This window comes from Astatotilapia calliptera, chromosome 14 (assembly GCF_964374335.1).
Source record: "Astatotilapia calliptera chromosome 14, fAstCal68.1, whole genome shotgun sequence".
NCBI lineage: Eukaryota > Metazoa > Chordata > Actinopteri > Cichliformes > Cichlidae > Astatotilapia > Astatotilapia calliptera.
In genome coordinates this window covers 19,921,040-19,928,322 of record NC_137435.1, presented here as the reverse complement: position 1 = coordinate 19,928,322, position 7,283 = coordinate 19,921,040, and positions in this window count along the sequence as shown.

The window sequence follows — 7,283 nt, the reverse complement described above, 5'->3', positions numbered from 1 at the left end:
AATTATGTCTAGTGCTTGACCCGAGACAATGCAATGTTTTGTTAACACCATCAGCTTTCTAATAAGATCGATGGCAATTTATCAAACCACGGAGGCACGTTCACATTGCATTTGCTGCTTAAGCTTCCTGAGATCAGTTTCCATGGTAATATTCAGGATATTATGGCCATGCAATTAGATAATAAAGATCAGATATATGAGGATTAATATAAGCTGCTTATCAAAAAATTGGATATAATCTTTATCCAAAACCCTGTGTGCATATCAACATGCTCACTTATAGAGCTTTGTATGTAAATCTATACAAACATTAAAATACTATCACAGCCAAATGATGTGCATGGCCAGGCTGTAAAGCTTTTTGTTTTGCAATACATTTTTTTTAAGTCACAAATGACCAAAACCAAGATGAACTTATTGAAGTTTTAATACATTTAAAGGTTAAAGATATAAGAGATTTGTATCTCTGCCTCTGAGGGTGATATTCACCATGTTGTGGGCTTGTTTGAAAGGTTTTCATGATATTCTTCTTCTTATTGTTCTTGTTAGTGTCATGTTGTGTCTCACCATGAAGGCCAGTATTAGTACAAAGACCTTGGTGGAAACAACACTGCTGGAACGTTCAGTGAATGTGGCCACCAGCACACACACAGCAATGTAGAAATGCCAAAGCGATTAATCTCTTTCTTTTTCTTCTTTCTTCAATCCACAGTGGAATTTCAGACTTCTTGATCCCAACATCCAAATATTAATAGACTGCATTATCTTTATAAAAATATGGTCTTGCTGAACATCTGGCAAATGCAAATCATCTTCAGCGGAGCATAAAGGATGCTCCGTGGAACCACGACAAGAACAAGGAGACAAAGAAATACAATAACATCAAAAGCACCTCGATAGCTGTTTATTTTCTGTCCGAAAGCCTTCCTCTATATTGTCTCCAGATAATGAATGTATTTCGCAAAGATGAAACACAAGAATGCTTTAATGTGTTGTTGTAACTTGGTTTGTACTTCAACAGGTTTTTCCACTTTCCCAAAGTGACTAATGGACTATTGGCACCCGAAAGTCTGCATCACACCTTTTAAACCAAGTGTGTGTTAATCATTATGTCACCCTTCTGTGTGCAAAACACACTGATGTTTCAGCTTTTTGAGGAGCACCACGGCCTTGTTGCTCATAAGCAGGAGCAAGACATGCTCAACTTAAGTTACCAAGGAAGAAAAATTAATCTTTGACACTGAAGTAGTTTGACTGATGAACAGCACAGCAGGAACTGCTGCACAGGCTTGACCTTGAGGCTATCAGGCTACATCTCTGCAAGGAGTTGGTATAAAGTTAATTAGAAACCACTGAATCAGCGAGATGAGTTGTCACAGGCGGTAAAAGTAACTGACTGTATCTTTGGCTGTTACAGAAAACAGCATAAAATCGTAAAAAAGCTGTGTTTTTATCTTTAAGAGAGAAGTTACAGAGGTTAAACTGTGACGCAACAGTGAAAAGCACACTTTCCTTTGTGCTGCATGTATAATCACAGTATGAAAAGTCTTTTTACTTTAGCATCCCTCCTCTTATCCTCCTAAAACAAGCTGACTTGTGCTTTTGTTTCTTCATCATGACCGTGTCAGTGTGACTCTGCAAATGAAAGCACAAATGTAAAGATGGTTCCATTTCAAGTGAACAGGAAGACTCATATAAAATAGAGCCGATAAACCTTCAGTGTCAGATTTCATACCTTCAAAATCTGATCCTGAAAAAGTGCCAGTCATCTTTTTATCATAAAAGTGTTAATAACTTTATACCTGTTATAAACAACTATACTGATCTCATTAGGTGACCTCTGGACTTCCCACAGCATCAGGGGTAAAGTGGAGACGGTGCAGAGCAACAATGATGGTCTTATTCTGGCCACAGAACATCATATGCCTAATTTCCTATATTAAATTAAAAAATCACGATTCTATTTCAGCAAATGGGTCTAAAAATAAAGCTCCTAGAAACGTGTTAATAAACCCAAAAGATTAGAGAAGCAATTATTACCAGGTTAATACAATAACAGCCCGCACTGATACAAGATGTCACTATTTGGTGATCGGTACACATCCAAAGCTGTGTAATAAACAACTACTGTACCAAGAGTTTGTCTTTGTTAAAAGGAGCACAGTGGTTTCAGCCAAGTATGAACTCAGACAAAACCAGAAATGTGACTATAACAAGCGCACAGCCCTCTGCGAAGCTCATGCTCCATGCTTTTATATTCATCTTTGATCGCTCCGTTGATTGTTTGGTATGTCTTGTTGCCTTCATAATCCTTTCTGTTCTTTCAGAGTTCCACAGAGTACAATCCACAGAACCCAGTATAATGAACTGCAGGCATAACAAAGAAAGGGCGAGCAGTAAAAGGATTTCGGGAGAAACAATTATCAGTCTCTGACAAATACATATAAATGCACACAGACATTACAACAGTTTAAATATATAGCAGCTAAAAACATGCCTGCTATATGGCACTGCTATATTCCATGATGCCCATCAATGGGAAAAGGATAACATGCAGTGGGGTACTCACAAGCAAAGGTATGCACTGTATCCCAGTACAGCACAACTGACACAACACCACTTTGTCTCCTGTGAAGGTAAATAAGGACATTGCTTCATGCATGCTTTATTACCTGAATATGATCCCACATGTCAGTTTGGTCAGAGATTACACGATGCCAAGGGTCAGTGATGTAGGCCTGAACATGTTATAACAAAGAAGACAACATAGAACAATAATATAAATCCAGACAAATGTCTTTTTTGATTACCTCTCAATCTGATATATATTAGGTTGCAAAGTTTGGATACAGATGTAGACTGTTCTGATTTTCAGCCACATTGTAAGCAGGTATTCATGTAACAGCATGAATGTTGGACGTCATCCCACCTAACCCCAAAATAGCCCAAGAATAAATCCCTGAATGTGGTTGATTAAAAAAGTTGAAAGATTGGTTATGTCTCAATGCTGCAGCAGGATCATCTGTAAAAACAGGTTTTAGTCGCCGATGGGTGTAACTTACCAAGAAGACCAATGTTATGATTCCAGTGTAAAACCTTTCATGAAATTAAAATGTTGACAATCCAGAGCATTCTCCCGTGTGTGTGCGTGTGTGCGTGTGTGCGTGTGTGAGTACATAAAGTCAAATCAGTTCTGCAGAAAAGAGCGATCAGTGTTATTGCCTGAGGCAAACATGAGTTGTGTAAAAAATAAAAGCCTCTGATATCTGCAAAGATAAAGGTATTTTCAAAGTTTTTAAAAAAAAAGGATATCAGTGAGTAAACTTTTGCTTTAGAGATAATATCTTAGGTTGTGATGACATTTCGGTTTTACTGGCATTGTGCTGATGGGTGGTGAGATTCCTATAAGGCCATTGCTCAGGAATAGCATACAGAGAGTTTGTGCATATGTCAGAAAATCAGAAAGCCTGATACAAACACAAACTCGGAAAAAAAAACTTTACATTTCAGATTAATGAGAAATATATTTTAGATAAATGATAAAAACACAATTACGTACACTCACTGTCGACTTCAGTGGACACACCTTGCAAGTACTGAGTTGGGCCCCTTTCATAGTCAGAGCTGCTTTAATTCTTTGTGGCATAAATTCAACTAGATGCTGGAAACATTCCTCGGATAGTTGCTGCAGATTTGACAGCTGCACATCCTTGATGTGAATCTCTTCTACCCGTTCATCCCAAAGGTGTTCTATTGGATTGAGATCTGATGACTGTGGAGGCCATGTGAGTACATAAAACATCCTTCTGGAAGCAGCCACCAGAACATGGTACACTGTGGTCATAAAGGGATGGACACGATACTCAGGTAGGTAGCTCACTGGACATTTTCTCTTTTTCAGACTGTTCTCTGTAAACCTTTAAGAAGGTTGTGTGGCAAAATACCTGAAATACTCAAACCAGCCCTTCTGGCACCAACAACCGCGCCACGTTCAAACTCACTTAAATTATCTTTTTTCCTCATTCTGATCCTCAGAATCAACTTTGGCAGGTCGTCTTGACCATGTCTACATGCATAAATGCATTGAGTTGCTGCTATATGACTGTCTGGTTAGATATTTGCGTTATCCAGTGGTTGGTAATAAAGTACCTGGTGCGAGTTTCTGTATTGAATACACTATAAATAACAGCTCTTGCTTTCTTTCTTGTAGTGCCATGGCTACAGGCTGCCAACCTTAATAACCACCCACTGAACCTTGTCAGTTTTTTAATTAAACAATTGAATGACAGAGAAAACGACAGCAAGGGCGGCACCTTTTTGTTTTTTCCACACCCAATTGCACCTACACATTAGTGTGTGGGTGAAATGAAAGCCAGCAAACATTTTACAGGTGTTTTTATTGGCATGTGGTCGAAACTTTAAATAACCTACTGTCACTGTATGTAATAACAAAAAGAAATTACATTAAAATTAATCAGAAAAGCATGTTGTTCCAGCCCCCAAGCTTTTCTTACTGTGACTTTTAAATTACTGTCAGATAGATGTTGATAGGAACCTGAGGGCTAATATAAAAATCCATATTATAGTTTGCGCATTATTAAGCGCTATATAAATTTTACCATCAATTAAAACTAACAATGGCAAAAATAATAGTGACAGCAATGTATTTTGGTAGATGTGTAATTATTTTAAGTATCTTAAATGTCCTCTGTGCAGCATAAAGAAACTGAAATTTGCTTGTGAAGAAGAAAGATCTGCATGCTGCTGTTGATCACTACCTGAAGGAGTGGAGCTTAAAAAAGGAAAGCACCCATCTGAATGAAATAAAATCTGCCTAGAATCACAGAGTACTGATGTGTGCTTTCATTTTCAGCATTGCTCTGTCACCATTTCTGCCAACTGACCTGAACCGCCGCTTGTGATTCAGCAAACAGAAGTGAAATTAGATTTTATTTGGTCTCAAAATAACTCAGAACCATTTTAGCAGCCTAATCGTGCAATTATTTAAAAGAACTTAGATCTTATATTTATTAATGCTCAGTTATTCAGGGGTGAGGAAATGTTTTATTATTAGTGTTCTATTTTATTGCTGCTTGAGGGTAGATTTCTAAGAGAAGTGCCAAACTTTTACAGCCAGTGTCTTTTAATGTTCTCTTCATGTCTGTCCTTGACTCCTCTGTTTTATTCTCTTTTTAGCAGATTATCTCATCAGGCCAGCAAATACAGATGTTCTCTGTGCCTTTTATACTGACTTTGAGCAGAAGAAAAAGAAGAAAAAAACATGTGTGCCCACATGACTCGAATCATGTTAAAATCAGGAAGGATTTTTCAACTGATAGTGCAGTATTTTTGCAAGGCTGTAAATAAGTGCTCTAAAGTTGGCTTCTCGTTTGAGTCTTAATTTTAGACCTCTTTTTAAAAACTACAATTACAGAATCAAGTTATGTAGAAAGTAGGCAAGTAAGCATCAATACTTTTTCTGAGTCTGAGAAAGTACTTCGTGCAATGATGTTAACAAGCAAGCACACTAAGGTTAACCAACTAGGTGTAACTTATCTATACTGCATGAATCCAGCCACATTTAGTTTGATTTACCAGCCAGATCAGCCCCAGGGGTTTAGATGAATGAATTACTCATAATTATATTAATAACACTTATCAAATTACCAAAATCACCATGTTCTTACCCTATTATTGTATTCATGCACTGTCTTGCCCTGTCATTCCCTAAAGATTCCTGATATTTGGATTCTCTGTCTGTCCTGCGATTGTTCTGGACTTCTTTATATTATTATGAGCATTAAAGCTTTTTGTGTCTCCCAAGTCCTGCATCCGGGTCCATAGTTTGCCTTCCACACAGTTCATGGAATAAAAATTCTTCCAAAATAGGTCATTTCTTTATTTTACATATAACCCCTTCATAATGCCTGTTTACTGTAGGCTATTTATCAATTCAGGCAAATATACTTACACATAATATAAATATTTTTTTTTGCAAAACACAGCTGCTAGCAAGGTGTAAGTATTGAAGTGGCCAGTGAGTGTATGTAAATATCTAGATATATAGTTATACAAACACACAAATAATAATAAGAAAAATAAATGTTTCGTTAATATTTTCCTTATGTTTCGTTTACGTGTTTGTATCATTTCAACATTTTAATTTTTTAAATAAACTCTTATGTCATCATCATTGTCATGAAAAAAATGAAAGAAAGGCTGTAAGAGTACAATCTAAATATTAGGGGTGCAACGATACTCGTATCGATATTGAACCGTTCGATACAGGGCTTTCGGTTCGGTACGCATATGTATCGAACAATACAAAATTTGTAATTTATTTTATCAACTTTCCTTCTGACGATGCTGTCTGCGTTGAGCGCTCAGTGAATCTGCGTTCGACTATTCCATCTAGGCTGCACTGTCGAGCGCAGATCCACTGAGCGTTCAACACAGACAGCATTGTCAGAAGGAAGAGCGCAGGGCAAGCTAGCGAGACAGAAGTTAAGCTCCTCTTGCAACATGGCAAATTGAACCTCCCCCACCCTCATTCAGATCTGGCGTTTGGAATTATTTTGGTTTTCATGTGACATATGACCCTGAAGGTAAGCGAGTCATGGACTAAAGTAAAACAGTATGTTGGATGTGCCACGCAATGCTCAATTACATGGGTGGGAACTAGTGTGTTAGCGCAGTTAGCTCGTTAATGTGTTAGCCGTCTAGCCCCATGCACGGGGTGATCAGGGGTAGCTCGTTAACGGAGATTTGCCGTGTTGTGGCGTTAAGGTCATTTCAACGAGATTAACGCTGACAGCACTAGTGGGAACACAACGAATATGACTGCACATTTACGCCGACATCATCCTAGTGCAAAGACAAGTGGAAGCAGACAAAAACAACAAGCATACATGCTACAAACCCAAGTCATTTAGACAGCCGTTAGCACATGATTCTCCTTATGGGGACCTGATATGTTTAATATTGTGGCGAGCTCAGACAAGGAGGAGACGGAGGTGTCGTTTGGTCTTGCTTCCCGTGAGCTAGCCAGGGAGCACAGCCGTTTATTGACATCTGCAGAAGAACACTGCCGCTAGCTAACTGCTCAGCGCGGCAACCGCACAGCAACAACAACACACGGGCGCCCTCTGACCCCGGAAGGACACATCGTCGCACCGAGAGGGCGTCACCCGTCACTATGGCAACATAAACAAAACATAACTGTACAAACAGAACCCCGAACAGCCCTGACCCGCTACATAGCCCCCACCTAAGGGGTCAGTCGT